At 38.7% G+C, this 21,249-nt stretch overlaps 1 long non-coding RNA gene across 1 annotated transcript in view; it reads left to right on the plus strand.

Moving 5' to 3' along the window:
* LOC137214669 (uncharacterized) overlaps positions 1 to 19,340 on the plus strand; it is a 28,188-nt gene extending 8,848 nt beyond the window's left edge. The window contains exon 3 of the long non-coding RNA XR_010938980.1: positions 17,577 to 19,340. This is a non-coding gene — a long non-coding RNA (uncharacterized lncRNA). The remainder of the gene's footprint in view (positions 1 to 17,576) is intronic.
* The last annotated feature ends 1,909 nt before the right edge of the window (positions 19,341 to 21,249 follow it).

The following is a 21,249-nucleotide window of genomic DNA, read 5'->3' on the forward strand; positions in this document are numbered from 1 at the left end:
ATATTACATAATGTTTACAATAGCAGAGAAAGAGAGATTTCATCTAAATGTCCATTCAGATGAGCCCCAACTAGTGGTGACCCATTTCTCAAAATCAACAAGAAGGAATGAAGGTGATGTTTGGAAGAAAAGATATGCCTAACATAGGTAATTGCCTTAAAGTAACAGGATTATATCTGGGACTATTATTGGATTTTTTTTGGTCACCTTTCTTTCTTTTCTCTTCTTATCCCTTGAGGAACTAAATGCCTATTTGCATGGATTGCACTGTAATTGGACCATTAGGGCAGAGAACTCTATCCATCCCACCTGATCTTAGGTGTTGATTAAAAATGTACTCCTCCGGGCTGTCTGGTATTTGAACAAAACCAAGAATAATGACTTGTGTTCTTTCTTTCAAAAAGATATACACACAGCTTTGGAATATATATATATAATATATATATATTCTAAATGAATGTTCATTCATTAATGTATTCATGACTCTCAAGATTTTTATACTTCTAAGTTTAAAAATTGACTTACAAAGATCAGTCTTATTGGATCCATTCTTCTGTATAAATTAGACTGATACCAAATCTTACATAAGTGTTTCTTATTTTTAATGAGGATTTATACAATGAAATACATATTAAAATGTATACATTTTAATGATGAGTTTTTTTATTAGAAAAAGTGTGAATAACTTTATAGTAGTAACAAAAGCTTATATTTAATAAAGCTCTTTTTATTTCTATAAAGCATATACTTGCATATATTATCTAGAATTTGAATGTTGTAGGTTCAGAAACTTGTGAAAAAACAGAATTATAAATACTGTAGAAAATCATAAAAAATCACTGATGTATGGAGGCAACACAAACGTCCATAAGTGGATGAATGGACAAACAAAAAGTGGTATATACATACAATGGAATACTAGACAGCCTCAAAACGGAAGGAAATACTCTAACATGCTACATGCATGAAACTTTATTTTAATTAAAAAAAATTTTTATACAATTTTTAAAGGTTACTTTCCACTTACAGTTACTACAAAATATTGAGTATATCCTCTGTGTTGTACAGTACATCCTTGAGCCTATCTTACATCCAAAAGTTTGTACCTCCTATTCTCCCACCCCTACATTGCCCCTCCCCCCTCCCCCCTGGTAACCACTAGTTTGTTCTCTATATCTGTGAGTCTGCTTCTGTTTTGTTATATTCACTAGTTTTTTATATTTTTTAGATTCCACATAAGTGATATCATGCAGTATTTGTCTTTCTCTGTCTGACTTATTTCACTTAGGATAATGCCCTCCAAGTTCATCCATGTTGCTGCAAATGGCAAAACTTCCTTTTTTTTTTTTTTCTTTTTTTTTTTTTTAAAACTTCCTTTTTTTAATGGCTGAGTAGAATTCCATTGTGTGTGTGTGTGTGTATATATATATATATATATATATATATATATATGTATATATACCACAGCTTCTTTATCCATTCATCTGTCGATGGACACTTAGGGTGCTTCCATGTCCTGGCTATTGTAAATAGAGCTGCAATGAACATTGTGGTACATGACTTTTTTTGAATTATGGTTCTCTCAGGGTATATGCCCAGTAGTGGGATTGCTGTGTCATACAGTAATTCTATTTTTAGTTTTTTAAGGAACCTCCATACTCTTCTCCATAGTGGCTGTATCAATTTACATTCCCACCAACAGTGGGAGAGGGTTCCCTTTTCTCCACACCCTCTCCAGCATTTATTGTTTGTAGATTTTTTGATGATGGCCATTCTGACTGGTGTGAGGTGATACCTCATTGTAGTTTTAATTTGCATTTCTCTAATGATTAATGATGTTGAGCATCCTTTCATGTGTTTGTTAGCAATCTGTATATCTTCTTTGGAGAAATGTCTATTTAGGTCTTCTGCCTGGTTTTGGATTGGGTTGTTTGTTTTTTTGATATTGAGCTGCATGAGCTGCTTGTAAATTTTGGAGATTAATCGTTTGTCAGTTGCTTCATTTGCAAATATTTTCTCCCATTGAGGGTTGTCTTTTTGTCTTGTTTATGGTTTCCTTTGCTGTGCAAAAGTTTTTAAGTTTCATTAGATCCCATTTGTTTATTTTTATTTCCATTTCTCTAGGAGGTGGGTCAAAAAGGATTTTGCTGTGAATTATATCATAGAGTGTTCTGCCTATGTTTTCCTCTAAGAGTTTTATAGTGTCTGGCCTTACATTTAAGTCTTTAATCCATTTTCAGTTTATTTTTGTGTATGTTGCTAAGGAGTGTTCTAATTTCATTCTTTTACATGTAGCTGTCCGGTTTTCCCAGCACCACTTATTGAAGAGGCTGTCTTTTCTCCATTGTATATTCTTGCCTCCTTTATCAAAAATAAGGTGACCATATGTGTGTGGATTTATCTCTCGGCTTTCTATCCTATTCCATTGATCTATTTTTTTGTTTTTGTGCCAGTACCATACTGTCTTGATTACTGTAGCTTTGTAGTATAGTCTGAAGTCTGGGAACCTGATTCCTCCAGCTACATTTTTCTTTCCCAAGATTGCTTTGGCTATTCAGGGTCTTTTGTGTTTCCATACAAGTTGTGAAATTTTTCATTCTAGTTCTGTGGAAAATGCCATTGGTAGTTTGATAGGGATTACACTGAATTTGTAGATTGCTTTGGGTCATATAGTCATTTTCACAATGTTGATTCTTCCAATCTAAGAACATGGTATATCTCTCTATCTATTTGTATCATCTTTAATTTCTTTCGTCAGTGTCCTATAGTTTACTGCATACAGGTCTTTTGTCTCCTTAGGTAGGTTTATTCCTAGGTATTTTATTCTTTTTGTTGCACTGGTAAATGGGAGTGTTTCCCTAATTTCTCTTTCAGCTTTTTCATCATTAATATATAGGAATGCAAGAGATTCCTGTGAGTTAATTTTGTATCTTGCTACTTTACCAAATTCATTGATTAGCTCTAGTCGTTTTCTGGTAGCGTCTTTAGGATTCGCTATGTATAGTATCATGTCATCTGCAAACAGTGACAGCTTTACTTCTTCTTTTCCAATTTGGATTCCTTTTATTTCTTTTCTTCTCTGATCGCTGTGGCTAAAACTTCCAAAACTAAGTTGAATAATAGTGGTGAGAGTGGACAGCCTTGTCTTGTTCCTGATCTTGGTGGAAATGGTTTCAGTTTTTCACCATTGAGAACAATGTTGGCTGTGGGCTTGTCATATATGGCCTTTATTGTGTTGAGGTAAGTTCCCTCTATGCCTACTTTCTGGAGGGTTTTTATCATAAATCGGTGTTGAATTTTGTCAAAAGCTTTTCCTGCATCTATTGAGATGATCATATGGTTTTTATCCTTCAGTTTGTTAATATGGTTTATCACGTTGATTGATTTGTGTATATTGAAGAATCCTTGCATTCCTGGGATAAACCCCACTTGATCATGGTGTATGATCCCTTTATTGTGCTGTTGGATTCTGCTTGCTAGTATTTTGTTGAGGATTTTTGCATCTATGTTCATCAGTGATATTGGCCTGTACTTTCCTTTCTTTGTGACATCTTTGTCTGGTTTTGGTATCAGGGTGATGGTGGCCTCATAGAATGAGTTTGGGAGTGTTCCTCCCTCTGCTATATTTTGGAAGAGTTTGAGAAGGACAGGTGTTAGCTCTTCTCTAAACGTTTGTTAGAATTCGCCTTGAAGCCATCTGGTCCTGGGCTGTTGTTTTTGGAAGATTTTTAATCACAGTCTCAATTTCAGTGCTTGTGATTGGTCTGCTTATATTTTCTATTTCTTCCTGGTTCAGTCTTGGAAGGTTGTGCTTTTCTAAGAATTTGTCTATTTCTTCCAGGTTGTCCATTTTATTGGCATATAGTTGCTTGTAGTAATCTCTCATGATCCTTTGTATTTCTGCAGTGTCAGTTGTTACTTCTCCTTTTTCATTTCTAATTCTATTGATTTGAGTCTTCTCCCTTTTTTTCTTGATGAGTCTGGCTAATGGTTTATCAATTTTGTTTATCTTCTCAAAGAACCAGCTTTTAGTTTTATTGATCTTTGCTATTGTTTCCTTCATTTCTTTTTCATTTATTTCTGATTTGATTTTTATGATTTCTTTCCTTCTGCTAACTTTAGGGTTTTTTTGTTCTTCTTTCTCTAATTGCTTTAGGTATAAGTTTAGATGGTTTATTTGAGTTGTTTCTTGTTTCTTGAGGTAGGATTGTATTGCTATAAACTTCCCTCTTAGAACTGCTTTTGCTGCAACCCATAGGTTTTGGGTCATCGTGTTTTCATTGTCATTTGTTTCTAGATATTTGTTGATGTCCTCTTTGATTTCTTCAGTGATCTTTTGGTTATTAAGTAGTGTATTTTTTAGCCTCCATGTGTTTGTATTTTTTACAGATATTTTTCGTGTAATTGATGTCTAGTCTCATAACATTGTTGTCAGAAAATATACTTGATACAATTTCAATTTTCTTAAATTTACCAAGGCTTGATTTATGACCCAAGAAATGATCTATCCTGGAGAATGTTTTTATGACCCAAGAAATGATCTATCCTGGAGAATGTTACAGGGGCACTTTAGAAGAAAGTGTATTCTGTTGTTTTTGGATGGAATGTCCTATAAATGTCCTATAAATATCAATTATAAATATCAATTAAGTCCGTCTTGTTGAATGTATCATTTATAGCTTGTGTTTCCTTATTTATTTTCATTTTGGATGATCTGTCCATGGGTGAAAGTGGGGTGTTATTAAAGTCCCCTACTATGATTGTGTTACTGTCGATTTCCCCTTTTATGGCTGTTAGCATTTGCCTCACGTATTGAGGCAATGCTCCTATGTTGGGTGCGTAAATATTTACAATTGTTATATCTTCTTCTTGGATTGATCCCTTGATCATTATGTCGTGTTCTTCTTTGTCTCTTGTAATAGTCTTTATTTTAAAGTCTATTTTGTCTGATATGAGAATTGCTACTCCAGCTTTCTTTTAATTTCCATTTGCATGGAATATTCTTTTCCATCCCCTCACTTTCAGTCTGTATGTGTCCCTAGGTCTGAAGTGGGTGTCTTGCACACAGCATATATACGGGTATTGTTTTTGTATCCATTCAGCCATTCTATGTCTTTTGTTTGGAGCATTTAATCCATTTACATTTAAGGTAATTATTGATATGTATGTTCCTAATACCATTTTCTTAATAGTTTTGGGTTTGTTATTGTAGGTCTTTTTCTCCTCTTGTGTTTCCTGCCTATAGAAGTTCCTTTAGCATTTGTTGTAAAGCTGGTTTGGTGGTGCTGAATTCTCTTAGCTTTTGCTTGTTTGTAAAGGTTTTAATTTCTCTGTCGAATCTGAATGAGATCCTTGCAGGGTAGAGTAATGTTGGTTGTAGGTTTTTCCCTTTCATCACTTTAAATATGTCCTGTCACTCCCTTCTGGCTTGCAGAGTTTCTGCTGAAAGATCAGCTGTTAACCTTATGGGGATTCCCTTGTATGTTATTTGTTGTTTTCCCCTTGCTGCTTTTAATATTTTTTCTTTGTATTTAATTTTTGATAGTTTGATTAATATGTGTCTTGGCACGTTTCTCCTTGGATTTATCCTGTATGGGACTCTCTATGCTTCCTGGACTTGATTAACTATTTCCTTTCCCGTATTAGGGAAGCTTTCAACTATAATCTCTTCAAATATTTTCTCAGTCCCTTTCTTTTTCTCTTCTTCTTCTGGGACCCCTATAATTCTAATGTTGGTGCATTTAATGTTGTTCCAGAGGTCTCTGAGACTGTCCTCAATTCTTTTCATTCTTTTTTCTTTATTCTGCTCTGCAGTAGTTATTACCCCTATTTTATCTTCCAGGTCACTTATCCGTTCTTCTGCCTCAGTTATTCTGCTATTGATTCCTTCTAGAGAATTTTTAATTTCATTTATTGTGTTGTTCATCATTGTTTGTTTGCTCTTTAGTTCTTCTAGGTCCTTTTTAAACGTTTCTTGTATTTTCTCCATTCTATTTCCTAGATTTTGGATCATCTTTACTATCATTGTTCTGAATTCTTTTTGAGGTAGACTGACTATTTCCTCTTCATTTATTTGGTCTGGTAGGTTTTTACCTTGCTCCTTCATCTGCTGTGTGTTTCTCTGTCTTCTCATTTTGCTTAACTTACTGTGTTTGGGGTCTCCTCTTCACAGCCTGCAGGTTCGTAGTTCCTGTTGTTTTTGGAGTCTGCCCCCAGTGGCTAAGGTTGGTTCAGTGGGTTGGGTAGGCTTCCTGGTGGAGGGGACTGGTGCCTGTGTTCTGGTGGATGAGGCTGGGTCTTGTCTTTCTGGTGGACAGGGCCACAACCATTGGTGTGTCTGCGGTGTCTGTGACCTTATTATGATTTTAGGCAGCATCTGTGCTAATGGGTGAGGTTGTGTTCCTGTCTTGCTAGTTGTTTGGCATAGGGTGTCAGCACTGTAGCTTGCTGGTCATTGAGTGGAGCTGAGTCTTAGCATTGAGATGAAGATCTCTGGGAGAGCTTTCGCTGTTTGATATTATGTGGAGCTGGCAGGTCTCTGGTGGACCAATGTCCTGAACTCAGCTCTCCCACCTTAGAGGCACAGGCCTGACACCCGGCAGGAGCACCAAGACCCTGTCAGCCACACGGCTCAGAATAAAAGGGAGAAAAAAAAAGAAAGAAAGAAAAATAAATAAAACAAAATAAAGTTATTAAAGTAAAAAATAATTATTAAAAATAAAAAAATTAAAAAGTAATAATAAAAGGAAAGGAAAGAAGAGAGCAACCAAACCAAAAAACAAATCCATCAATGATAACAAGCACTAAAATCTATACTAAAAAAAGAAACAAAAAAACAATGGACAGACAGAACCCTAGGACAAATTGTAAAAGCAAAGCTATACAGACAAAATCATGCAAAGAGGCATACACATACACACTCACAAAAAGGGAAAAAGGAAAAATATATATATATCGTTGCTCCCAAAGTCCACCGCCTCAATTTTGGGATGATTCATTGTCTATTCATGTATTCCACAGATGCAGGGTACATCAAGTTGTTTGTGGAGATTTAATCTGCTGCTCCTAAGGCTGCTGGGAGAGATTTCCCTTTCTCTTCTTTGTTCTCACAGGTCCTGGGCTTCCGCTTTGGATTTGACTCCATCTCTGTGTGTAGGTCGCCTGAGGCCATCTTCCCCCCCACCCCGCCCCCTGCCAGACAGGATGGAGTTAAAGTAGCAGCTAATTAGGGGGCTCTGGCTCACTCAGGCTGGGGGGGGGGGGCGGGGAGGGAGGGGTACAGAATGTGGGGCGAGACTGTGGTGGCAGAGGCCGGCATGACATTGCAACAGCCTGAGGCGCACCGTGTGTTCTCCTGGGCAAGTTGTCCCTGGTTCACGGGACCCTGGGAGTGGGGGCTGCACAGGCTCCCGGGAGGGGAGGTGTGGATAGTGACCTGTGCTTGCACACAGGCTTCTTGGTGGCTGCAGCAGCAGCCTTAGCATTTCATGCCTGTCTCTGGTGTCCGCGCTGATAGCCGTGGCTTGCGCCCATCTCTGGAGCTCGTTTAGGTGGTTGTCTGAATCCCCTCTCCTCGCGCACCCTGAAACAATGGTCTCTTGCCTCTTAGGCAGGTCCAGACTTTTTCCCAGACTCCCTCCCAGCTAGCTGTGGGGCACTAGCCCCCTTCAGGCTGTGTTCACGCAGCCAAACCCAGTCCTCTCCCTGGGATCTGACCTCCGAAGCCCAAGCCTCAGCTCCCAGCCCCCACCCATCCCAGCCGGCGGGTGAGCAGACAAGCCTCTTGGGCTGGTGAGTGCTGGTCAGCACAGATCTTCTGTGTGGAATCTCTCTGCTTTGCCGTCTGCAACTCTGTTGCTGCGCTCTCCTCCATGGCTCTGAAGCTCCCGCCGCCAACCGCACCCCCCCGCCCCCCGCCCCCCCCCCCCCACCCCGTCTCCGCCAGTGAAGGCGTTTCCTAGTGTGTGGAAACTTTTCCTCCTTCACAGCTCCCTCCCAGAGGCACAGGTCCTGTCCCTATTCTTTTGTCTCTGTTTTTTCTTTTTTCTTCTGCCCTACGCAGGTACTTGGGGAGTTTCTTGCCTTTTGGGAGGTCTGAGGTCTTCTACCAGCATTCAGTAGGTGTTCTGTAGGAGTTGTTCCACATGTAGATGTATTTCTGATGTATTTGTGGGGAGGAAGGTGATCTCCATGACTTACTCTTCCACCATCTTGAAGCTCCCAAACCTTCTGCCTATTTTTAGGTTGGGTTTTTTGTTTTTGATGTTGAGTTGTATGAGCTGTTTCTGTTTATATATACTGGATGTTAATCCCTTATCAGTCATATCATTTGCAAATATTTTCTCTCATTCAGTAGGTTTCTTTTCATTCTGTCAGTGGTTTCCTTTGCTGTGCAAAAACTTTTAAGTTTAATTAGATCTCATTTGTTTATTTTTGCTTTTATTTCCTTTACTTTAGGAGACAGATCCAAAAAAGCATTGCTTCAATTTATGTCAAAGAGTGTTCTGCCTAAGTTTTCCTCTAGGGGTTTTATAGTATCTGGTCTTACATTCAGGTCTTTAAGCCATTTTGAGTTTATTTTTGTGTATGTTGTTAGAACATGTTCTAATTTCATTCTTTTACATGTAGCTTTTCAGTTTTCCCAGCACCACTTATTGAAGAGACTGTTGTTTCTCCGTTATACAATCTTGCCTCTTTTGTTGTAGATTAATTGACCATAAGTGTGTGGGTTTATTTCTGGGCTTTCTATCCTGTTCCATTGATCAATGTGTTTTTGTGCCAGCACCATACTGTTTTGCTTACTGTAGCTTTGTAGCATAGTCTGAGGTCAGGGAGTATGATTCCTCCATCTCTGGTCTTCTTTCTGAAGATTGTTTTGGCTATTTGGGGTCTTTTGTGTTTCCATACAAATTTTAAAATTACTTGTTTTAGTTCTGTGAAAAATGCCATTGGTATTTTGATAGGGATTGCATTCAGTCTGTAGATTGCCTTGGGTAGTATGGTCATATTAACAATATTGATTCTTCCAATCCAAGAACATGTTATATCTTTCCATCTGTTTGTGTCATCTTCAATTTCTTTCATCAGTGTCTTATAGTTTTCAGAGTACACGTCTTTTGCCTCTTTAAATAAGTTTATTCCTAGATATTTTATTCTTTTTGATGTGATGGTGAATGGAATTGTTTCCTTAATTTCTTTCTGCTATTTCATTGTTAGTGTATAGAAATGCAACAGATTTCTGTATGTTAATTTTGTATCCTGCAACTTTACCAAATTCACTGATGACCTCTAGTAGTTTTCTGGTGGCATCTTTAGGAATTTCTATGTATAGTATCATGACATCTGCAAACAGTGACAGTTTTACTTCTTCCTTTGCGATTTGGATTCCTTTTATTTCTTTTTCTTCTCTGATTGCTGTGGCTAGGACTTCCAAAACCATGTTGAATAAAAGTGGTGAGAGTGGGCATCCTTGTCTTGTTGCTGCTCTTGAGGTAATGTTTTCAGCTTTTCACCATTGAGTATGATGTTAGCTATGGGTTTGTCATATATGGCCTTTTTTATGTTGAAGTATGTTTCCTCTATGCCCACTTTCTGAAGAGTTTTTTTTTTTTTAATCATAAATGGATGTTGAATTTTATCAAGTTTTTTCTGCATCTATTGATATGATCATATGTTTTTTATTCTTCAATTTGTTAATGTGGTGTATCACACTGATTGATTTGCAGATATTGAAAAAGTCTTGCATCCTGGGATAAATGCCACTTGATTATGGTATATGAACCTTTTAATGTATTTTGGATTTGGTTTGCTAGTATTTTGTTGAGGATTTTTGCATCTATGTTCATCAGTGATATTGGCCTATAATTTTCTTTTTTTGTGATATCTTTGTCTCATTTTGGTATCAGGGTGATGGTGGCCTCATAGAATGAGTTCAGAAGTGTTCCCTCTTCATACATGTATAAACCCTGAAGACATTAGGCTAAGTGAAAATAGCCAGTCACAAAAGGACAAATACTATACAATCCCATTATATGAGGTATCTAAAGTAGCCAAATTCGTAGATATGGGAAGTAGAAGGGTGGTTACCAGGAGCTGGGGGTAAGAGGCAAAGAGGAACTGTTGTTTGATCTTTACTTTACTTTAAAGTATCTTTACTTTAAAAAAAAAACATCTTTACTTTAAAAAAAAACAGATGATGCTGAACTCTCAAGCTAATAGAGGAGCTATTTATTCATTCATTTCAATATCTATAGTCCATGTGCTATGTGCTAGGCACTTTACCTAATGTTGGGGCTAGATGATGATTAAGAAATGATCCCTGCTCTCAAGAGCTTTCAGCCTAGTTGGAGACAGAGAAAAACAAACAGTGTGATATGGGCTCCACATAATAGGGATAAGTACCAGCTGCTAGGGAAACACCAAGAAGGGGCGCTTCCTCTGGTCTTGGAGTGGTGGTCAGGAAAGCCTTCCCATCTTCACGCTGGAGTAATGAAGGTAAGTATGCATTAGCCACGCAGAGGTTCAGAAGGAAAGACCAGGTGAAGCCACAGTGAGGAAGTCAGGGACAGTGAGAAACATGGTGTGACCAGAGTTTAGGGCTGGAGAGGGCCGAGGAGACGGAAAATGGAGGCCTCCTCAAAGAGTTTGGATCTTTTCTTGAGATCAATAAGAAGTCATGAAAGCTTTTTAAGGAGGGGAATCGTGTGTTCAAATTGGCATCTTAAAAGGATTATTCTGGCTGCTACAGTGAGAAACAGATTGAAGGAGAACAAGACCAGAGGCAGAAATATGAGCAAAGATTAAACAATAAGGAAGTGACAGGTGACCTTTGAGTAGAATGAGGAATGAGTGGGAGGAGAAGAAATGATGAGTTTACACAACTTGTTCTAGAAATGCGGTTTTGAACAAGAGGAGATAGTACGACAGCTGCAAGGAAATCTGAAGTGAAAGAGTGTGTGTGTGTGTGTGTGTGTGTGTGTGTGTGTGTGTTAGGGTGAGAGGGATAGGCATGTTGAAACACAGGGCAGAAAGGAGCTATTCCCTAAGGGGATGGGAGGGGATGGGACCAGATCTCACTTAACAGAGCTTGGGAGGAAGAGGGCAGGACTCTCTCTCTCCATTTTAATACCCCATATTATGGTTTGTTTTTATTTTGTAACAAAGAAGGGAAGTACATCCTGGAGGAGTAAATGGAGGAGGGATGGTTTAAGTGTAAAATTGAAGCTAAGAAGAACAGGACAGAGAATTGATTCTGGAAAAATGAGACTTCAGAGCAGCATGGGGCCCAGTAGAAGCTGAAGATCGTAATTCTGTTCAGTGTGTTTTATGTTTGTTTCTATGGAGCACAGCACCAAAGATGTTTCTCTAGAACCTTATCTGGGTGCTCTGCCTGATTTCAGCCTGTGCATCTAGACTCAGAAGACCTTAAAGGGTGCCCTCTGAATTCACTACAGGTTTGGGAAAAAATACTGAAGAGATAGATACTTGTCTTACCAGAAATCAAAATAGACTATTAATTTATAGCTATTAAAACAATGTGATATTGGCCCAAGGTTAGACAAAGAACCCCAAAGCTGAGACAGAAATTTAGGAGATGAAAAAGGTGGCCCTTTAAATTACTGGGAAAAGAAAGGATCAGTCAACAAATAGGAAAGTGACAGGGGCTATTTGTTAGATGCCTACCACACACTATACATGAAAGGAAGTTCTGGATGAATTGAGGGTCTAAAAAATATATATATATATATATATATATATATATATATACACACACCTTTCTAAATCATTGGAGGAAAATATTTTTTATGAGCCTGGATTGCAGAAGTTTTCCTAAATAATTCATGAGACCTAGACTCCAAAGAAGAAAATATCAACAGATTTGATGACATACAAATTAAAAAACTAAAAAAAAACCTCCAAAAAACCCTGTGTAATAAAAAAAAAAGGAAGAAAAGAAAAAAGAAAAAGTTTAAACTAAAAGTTTAAAAGATAAGGTACAAACTAGGGGGAAATATTTGTAACTATATAATATACACAGGGTTAATATATGAGTTTCCACAACTCAAATCTACTGCTCTACATTTGTCACATTTATCATATATTGTGTCCACATGTGTGCTGATTTATTTCCAGACTCTCTGTTCTGTTCCATTAGTCTGTTTGTCTGCCCTTGTGCTAATACACTGTCATATTAGGGTAAAATGATAAGTTTTTACATCTAGTAATATAAATTCTCCAAAATCATTCTTCAAAATACAAAGTGAAAAATTGGTGATAATGTTATTTTTCTTAAATTTGATGGGTACATACTCTGATATTTGTTATATCAATAGTTATTTATAACTCATATTTTACAAATATTAATTTGTAGCTGCTTAATACTCAATAACCCTATAGCAGAAAAAAACCTTTTATGTGCTTACTATAGTAACAGCATTAAATTTTATAGAGTTAAAAGTTAAAAACAAAAGGTGAAAATGTACAAAACCACATTTTCAGTGGGATAGTTTAATATACCTTTATTCTTTGACAGGCCAAGGAAAAATGCATGGAATTGAAGGGACCCCCATGGTGAAATAGCAGACAAAAACTCCAAAACAGCCATTATAAATATGTTCAAAGAATGAAAAGAAGCCATACGTAAAGAATTAAAGGAAAGGATAACATTGTCTCATCAAATAGAGAACATCAACAAACAGATAAAATTACTTAAACAGCAACAGAGAAATTCTGGAGCTGAAAAGTAAAATAATTAAAATAAAAACTTCACTAGAGAGGCTCAACAAAAGATTTCCACTGGCAGAAATAAAATCAGTGAAATTGAAGATAGGTCAGTATTGATTATCCTATCAGAAGTACAGAGTAAAAAATAAAATAAAATAAAGAAGAAAAACTAACAGAGCCTCAGAAAAATGTGACACACCATTATATGTGTGTGTATGCCAAGAAGCTTAACCAACTCCAAGTATGATAAAGAAAGAGATTCACACTCACACATATCATAGTTAAAATGTTTTAAGACAAAGATAAAATCATGAAAGCAGCAAAAGAAAACAACTCATCACACACAGACTCCCTAGTAAGATTAACAGCAGACTTTTCATAAGAAACAATGGAGAGCATCTCAGCCTGAGATGATATATTCAAAGTGCTGACAGTAAAATATTGTCAAACACGAATCTTATACCCAGTAAAATTATCTCTAAAAAAATGAAGACAAAAGAAAGACATTCCCAGATAAACAAAACCTGAGAGAATTTACTGATAGCACGCTTGTATGACAAGAAATATTCAGGCAGAGAGCAAGTGACCCCAGACAGTAATTTGAATACACAAACACACACACACACTCAGAGAGTGCTGGTAAAGGTAATTATGTAGTAATTTCAAAACAATACATAATTGTATATTTCTTCTCCTGTGTTCCCTAAACTGAATTATAAAACAATGTGAATATAATTGTATTGTTGGGTTTATAACATACAGACATACAATATATTTGACAATAACATTACCTAGAAGGAAGGTGGTAGCAAAGTATACTGGGGTAAGGCAACATACAAGGTGACAACCCAAATCTGTAGTAATAAATGAATAGAAAAGAAAGGGTAAGGAGGTAATATAACAGCTCTATAAATATATACTTGCTTACCTTTCTTCTCTGTTCCTTTAAAATATATGATACTACATAAAGTTAATTATAATAATGTATTGTTGGGTTTTAACATATAAAGTGTAAAAAATTAATAATCAGAAACCTCAATTAAATAGTGTCGATAGACCAGAAGGGGGAGCTCTCATGCCCTGTGACAATAGCAGAGCCCAACAGGAAGGACAAAGACTCCTCTTCTTTCCTGGCAAGGACTCAGCCAATGAAGAGGCATGGACTCTCTGTTTACTAGAGCACTCCCAACTTCCTTTTCCCCTCTATAAAGATGTTCTTCTTTCCTTGCTGTGTGAGGACTTGCATGTGGCTCGCCATGGCTGCAGACCCCGAATTGCAATTCTCTGTTGATCTCAAATAAACTCATCTTTGCTGAAGAAATATCTAGCAGTCTATCTTAGGTCAACAAAAGACATAACATTTATAACAATAATTGCATAAAGAGGAGATGGAGTGGAGCTTTTTAAGAGTAAGGTTTCTATATTTAACTAGAACTGAATCATTACAAATCTGAAGTTGATTTTGATAAATTAGGCTAAAATTAGAATATGGTAATTTTTGTACAACTCTGTGAGTATACCAAAAAACACTGAATTGTATACCTTAAGTCAGTAAATTGTATGGTATGTTAATTATACCTCAATAAATGTATTTTAAAAAGACATGGAAGATCTGAATAATAACATATAACTCTGAACTAATAGATAAAATATATCAATTGGCCAAAGAACATGCATTCTTTCCAAATGCCCATGGAATATTCACACACACACACACACACACTCACACACACACACACAAATTTACATTAGGCAATAAAAGAAATGTGAATATATTCCCCAAAAACAGAACTTCCAGTGTCCACAATGCAATAAAACTAAATGATAAATAAAAAGGATCAACACAATAATCAAACTTATAAATCAAAATCAAACAGTCTTTAAGAACCTTTTGGATGTAACATATCTTTGGATATAATAAAAATGGCAATTTCACTTATGCTTAGAAAATAATTATAGAAAAGTACATATTAAATTTTGAGAATATAGATCTAGTTACTCGGGAAAATTCACAGTTTTAAAGGCTTGTATTATTGGAAAAGAATAAAGGGGCGATCATTCGGTTCTGAGAAGTAGAAGGGGGATTTCTTTATCTGAACTTTGATATTTATGAAGTTGCTCAGGGAATCTGAAGTAATCATAACATGGAAATATAAATGGCCATGGTAAAAGGGTTGGCCATGGTTAAAATAAACCCTCACTTACACATCTCCTGACCCAACAAGGGAGCCATTTTGCCTTTCATGTTACCATTTTGAGGGGTCAGTGTCTTCTTGGCAATGGAATGGGATATACATACAACAGATCTACCACGAAGTGAAATTGAGAGAAAAACAAAGCGGCCAGATTTCAAACAGTCTGTGTAAGTCATATTGATTGTTTGTATCACAAGCAAAGCCATTGTCAGAGGTGGATGGGGCATGATTGAGACAGGTTAACAACTGAGGAAGGGAAATCAATGGATAAAGTGTACCGACATGAAAGAGAATGAGTTAAGTAGCAAAGGGAGTCTCTTGGGATAATTAATAAAGTCACCTTCTTTGTCCTCACACTGTGACAGTCTAAAGGGAAATCCACAGAGTGTCAGCACACATCATAAACAGAACCTCCCCCAGCACCACCTGACTCATTCTTTGTTCATTGTAAGAACTGTTCATGACTGCAATTATAACCCATTTTCTGAAATATAAAATAAAACTTTTTGTAATGCTTGTTTAATTTTCAAGGCAAAGCCCTAATCATATCTTTTCTTCCCTGTCATGTGAAATTTTGGCTCCTGTTTTAAATGGATTCACTACAATTCCCTTTTTTTTTGGTACTATTTTTCCTAGAATAATGAGCACCCACCCTCAGCCCCTGCCACACACACACACAAATTAATCTTTCACCAGCAATTGGTTCCTTAGCATGAATTTCTTTTTCTGGTGGCTGAAAAGGTGAAGGCAAAAAGCTGGGGGCATTGTGGAACTAGTGGAGCAACTCAGAGATGGAGCTGGTGCTGGAAGAGCCCTCTTCGTCTGGGGCACACAATGCCAACTTCAGTTTTGTCTGGCATATAGGGCACTGGAAAACGGAAGATTAGCCCTAGACAAGTCACAGACCCTGCTGACAGAACTGCAGTAATTCTCAGACATTCAGGTCCAAACGCCGATTTCCCTTGAATCATCAATGAAAACTGTGCGGAAGTCCATCTTTTGGCCTGCTCGGTCCAGCTTTTCTGTTAATACACCTTAGCTCAGCCACGCACCTCTCTCTTACCTCACACAGGGCGTCCTCCTCCGAAGAAACCAGCTTCTCTTGATCATAGCTGATACCTGTAGGAAACAGGGCAACAGTACCTGAGCCCCAGAGGGATGCTCTCTTGCCTTTTAGAAACCACTTGAGTCACACATGAACGTTATCATTGAACTGGTCCCCAGGATCGGTGTCCAGGCTTCGGACTGACAAGCAGTCTTTTTTCCCTGGAGTGGTGAATTCCAAACTTCTGTGTGAAAGAAAACACGCATCTGATGGGGCACGTGGCATGTCATGGCCTGCTCTAGCACTTATTTTTGTATTTGCACTGTAGACCTACATACCACTACTCAACTGTGACTCTGATAAGACTTGTGGTATTTCTTTAAAACGTGGTATAATACGTCTTTATATGGGGAAATAGAAAGGGTTTGGTCTCAGCAATGATTGACGTGTGGCTGCCACATTTGATCTTTTGCTTCACTACAGGTAACCTAAATAGCTTTTCCAAGAGAAGTTTCAGGGTCAAGTATTTTTTTCTTTTCTCCTATGTGTTAAAGTTTATCAGTGTGTGGAAAAGTAAAGTTTTTAGGTTAAATGCGAGAATGAATCATAAACTCTCTGTTCATTTTTGGATGTACACATGAGGCAGTAACTCAACTCCAAGTGAATGCCACTGGGCAAGGGTTATTGTCTCTAGTGGCCGAAGGTGACTGGCCCTCAGCTTCCTGTTGATCGTAAACTGAAAGAAACTCACCACCCAGACTTGGCGGGTTTGTTCACCCATGGATTTCTGAGCCACACCATCCCTGGGATCCTTCCCCCATGGCTCTTCCCAGCTGTGGGATTTTCTAATTTAATTTCTGGTACAAAGCTGCTAATGTGATTGGTTAACCTGACTTGTGTAGTTTCGCTTCAGGGAACTACCTCAGGATTTCAAATGTTTTACATCAGGTATTGAATATTTAATGCATGACTAAATTGATGAGTCACTAATAAACACACATAACTTGATCTCCCTCTGGGAGTGCACCTTCCCTTCTTGTAATTCACCCCGTACATATATCTGTCATGGGCCAAAAGGGTGTGTGCAATTATTTCAGTGTGGGAGAATCTCAGATGATTAGCTACAACCACAATGTTTTGAAGGTATGACTGTTGTGGGCACAGCCAGATAATTAATTAGATTTGAACAGTCTGTGGGCCAGTGTCTGTTCTTGAAATTAACTGAAGCCCTTCCAAAACGAAAAAAGGATTACTTATGTCCTTTAGAACATAAATCAAAAAGCTTTAAAATGTTTCAATAATTCTTTAAAATGTCAGTAATTGCCCTAGTTCCCTATACTTAAAGGGATTTATTGAGTTATTTTCCCATGACAACTTTTAAATGAAAAACTCCGAGTTGAAAAGAAAAAGGAACTGGAATAATTGGCTTTGGTGAATTCAAGTTCCAGTTCTGCACCGTAACTATGGAAGAGAGTTTAAAGGGACAGGTGTGCTCTAAAAATATACTCTGTGAATTAGCCAGTCGCACTGTGGAAGATAATGAACAGTGCTGAGAGGTTCAGCATTCACCCAGTAAGTGGGTTATCCTAGGCTTAATTCTTTCGTCGTTTCAGGACCAGGCATGGTGCTGTGGTTTTGCAGCTGAGATCTTGCCAGTGTTCTGAGCCAAAATACAGAGAAGCCTCTCCCTGCATCATCCCACAGAGCAAAACCAGCAGGGCATCCAGTGCTCTGGCATCACCCTCCTCCACACCTCAGCCAAAGCCCCCTCTACCTGGATGGCCCGACGTCTCCCGTGACTCCACGACTCCTGGTGGCTTCTTGTGTGATTACTAAGCTTTAGGTAACTTCAGAGGAATGAAGAAAGCACTGAATTTCTCAACTTCATTAGGTAAGCATCAGACACTCTTCAGGCTGTGGAGAAAGCATCGGAGCAGGTAAACAACAATTTCCTAAAAGCAGATTTCACTTTCTGATTCAGTGATGATTGTCCCTAGAAAGTTTGTTTTTAGTGTTTTGGTTTTTTTTTTTTTTTCATGAACTATATATCCATCAATGTGAAATGCAGGGGTAAAGGGTAAAGTAAAAGATATTTTTTCCGGTAAACATTGGACAATAAATTTAGGACTGTATCAACTACTGGAAGGTTTACGGGAAGCTCTCGTGGGCGCTCAGACCTGATGGGAGACAAACCTGCTCTCAGGGAAATGTGTCACTTCCTCATCCCTGGAGCAGCCCAATCAGGATGTGGCTGCTTCAGTCTGGCCTCTGTCCACCACAGTCTTTACTGCCAGCAGATGGTCCGCCATCCTTGCGTCATTCACTCAAGATCCAAGGTCACGGCAAATATAAAAGGAGACTTCCCTGGTGGTCCAGTGGTTCAGACTCCGCTTCCACTGCAGGGAGCGCAGGTTCGATCCCTGGTCGGGGAACTAAGATCCTGCATGTCACTCGTAGCAGCCAAAAAATATTAAAATAAATAAATTAAGTTTATAAAAGATCCAAGGTCACGGGCAACTGGCCTGCAATTGGCCGAGTGTGGGTCCCATGCCTCCCCACTTCCCCCCATCATTGGAGAGAGGAAGCATTTGCCTCTCCAGCTTCCACAGAGGCTGGAATGCGAGTGAGGCAGCAACCTATAGTTACCCCTGTGCTGAGATCACGCGGTAGGGGAAAGGTCACTTCTGCTGAGAAATGAGGTACACTATGAGTCCGGATAGCAGCTGGGCAGCCAGATCCAGACAGCAGCCCCGACCTGACTGAGAAGGCAGAGGGCCAGCCTGTGCTTGGGCTCTAGGAGCCCAGCCCAGGAGGGCTTCTTCCACTTCAGCGCTGCCACAGCACCTGCGTGGATCCCACTCATCACGTCACATCCTCTGCCCGGGTTTCATGAGTATCTCCCAGCGAGATGGCAAGCTTCTTACAGCAATCTCCAAGGAAGCTGACACAGTGCTATGAACATAACAATTACTCGAAACATATGTGTTGACTAAGAATATTGAAACCAATGACATATGTGAGTATCTCATAAAGTCACATTACGCTGTTTTCTGGAGAACTAGCACAGTGTCTGTGGGGTTGAGTAAGCCCATGTTCTCATCTGAGATCCGTGTGACCTTGAGCCAGTTATTTCTCCTTTCTGGGCCTCAGTTTCCTCATCTATGGATGTGGATGATAATACCTACCTTAAAAGCTTGTTGGGAAAATTAGAGGCAATATAGGCAAAACATCTGGCACATACCAGGCATCCAACATACAAGTTTTAACAATTGTAATTAGATATGGACTTTTCATGTGCTGTTCCTTAAACAGACACTTCATGCCTTGATTAAGGACAAATATGTTTTGTCTTTAAGTTCTCCTTTAGAGAATCTTCGATTAACCCCCAATTTGCTTTACATCATAGAGTATGTGTGTGTGACATACATACTTTTTTTTAATTTCCAGGAGTTTTAGACCTTGATATTAGAAGATTAGCATTCATTCATAATTGGCTTTAAAATGGTATGATGAAAAGAGATAGTGCAACCCAATTCTGTCTGGAAAATATGTTGCAGTATCTTTTGGGATACCAGCAAAGACGTTTTAATCAAAAATTGTAGTGTGATTTGGGGCAAGAAGGTGAAAAGGCTTGGCACCTGGTTAATTAAGGTGCTGAATTTTCAAATTGTCAACAACTATTGAGTGCTCACTGTGTGCAGGGGATGGTCCCCAGCATTTAGTATGCACTGGGGAACAAACCAGAGGGAGATCCCTGCCTTCCTGGTGTCACCTTCTAGCAGGGGGAGACAGACCACCAACAATAGACAGAAAACAGAGTTAAACTGAACACTATATTAAAAGGTGGGGGGAAAGTGGAGGAGAGGGCAGTGGAGGAGTGTAAGGAGGACTGGGCATAGGATTGAGTGCATCTAAATAGGGTGGCTTGGGTGAGGTGCCCCACGTGGGAGTAGACTTAGAGAGTCCAAGAGAATCAAAGCCCCCAAAATGTGCCGTGAGAACAAAATGATCTAGAATGGTTTTCTACAGGTGTCCCATTACTCTGAAAACTGACAGGTTTGGTTTTTTTTTTTTTTTCTCTTAGGACATTGTATGGTAGATGTAATCACAGTCATTCTTTTGGAAAATGTCTCTGCCCCTCCTCCCCACCCTTCTTTTCAAGCATTATATATAGGATATGTGCTCAGAGAGGCAGCCAGATGTATGCTGGGGAAAAAAGTAAGTTCCTTTCGCTTAACAAGACATTTGTTCCTGCAGGGAAATATTTTTCTGATTTGAAATTTAAGTGAAACCCACTCAAATTTCATACTTAGTGAATTATTTTTTTTAAAGGGGCCTATCGATCCAAAACAGGTCCAAACAAGAGTGAGTGGGATACACCTGGGAATAGAGTGTGTCCTGTTGTATATGGGTTTAGTAACCACCACACCTATTTCCAAAAGCTCCCTTGAGCCAGGATTTTGTCCTCCTGAGCCTAGAAGAGCAAAAGGGTCGTGGCACTGGGCCAGCGAGTCACCAGGGTAGGAGGAAATCCCCACCTGCAATTACTGGGATATTCATAAAACTGAGACTATCATAAAAAAAAATTCTGGTTTTGGTACAGAGTTCTCCCAGAACCACGTGAAGTACACAGATGCCAAATCTTCAGAGTTCGAAGGGTAACTCTCCAGTTAGCTCAATTTTTTTTTCTGTTACATCTAAACTAGAGGAATCCAAACCTGCAGCTCTGAGTGCTCTGCCCCATGGGATATGGAAGAGGAGGGGAAACCTTGCTTTTGATTACTGGTCTCCATGGTATCCAGGCAGAGAGAGGAGAAGAGAGGGGTTTGGGAATGGTCACTGCAAACTCAGCTAGCTTTGGGACAACGAATGCCCCAGTTCAGCTAAATAATCAGTTGGGAACGAAGAAACGAAGTCCTTAAGAGGGACCTGTGCTGAAAATTCATTTTTGATCCTTCTGGGATCAAGACAGTGTCTGGGTAAATTTGCTGGACTCTCTTCTTGTTCTGTTTAAGCAAGTTGTTTTCTCTTCTGAATCCCTTCTGAATTCCATAATAAAAAGCAGTCCCTTATCTAAGCTCCTCTTTCTAAGAATAGTCAATGTAATGTTCTTTTGACCATGGGAACTGTAGTCTTTAGCGAGAAGTTTTCCAAACTGTTGCTGAGGAGCTGTGTTACAAATGCAGTCAGCAGCTCGGAGAGAATAACGCCCATTTGTTATTTGTTACCTCCTACCTGGCATGGACAGACAATAGGGACATCGCAATTTCCTGGCCGAGGTGGTGA

Source organism: Pseudorca crassidens, chromosome 20, assembly GCF_039906515.1.
Source record: "Pseudorca crassidens isolate mPseCra1 chromosome 20, mPseCra1.hap1, whole genome shotgun sequence".
Classification (NCBI taxonomy): domain Eukaryota; kingdom Metazoa; phylum Chordata; class Mammalia; order Artiodactyla; family Delphinidae; genus Pseudorca; species Pseudorca crassidens.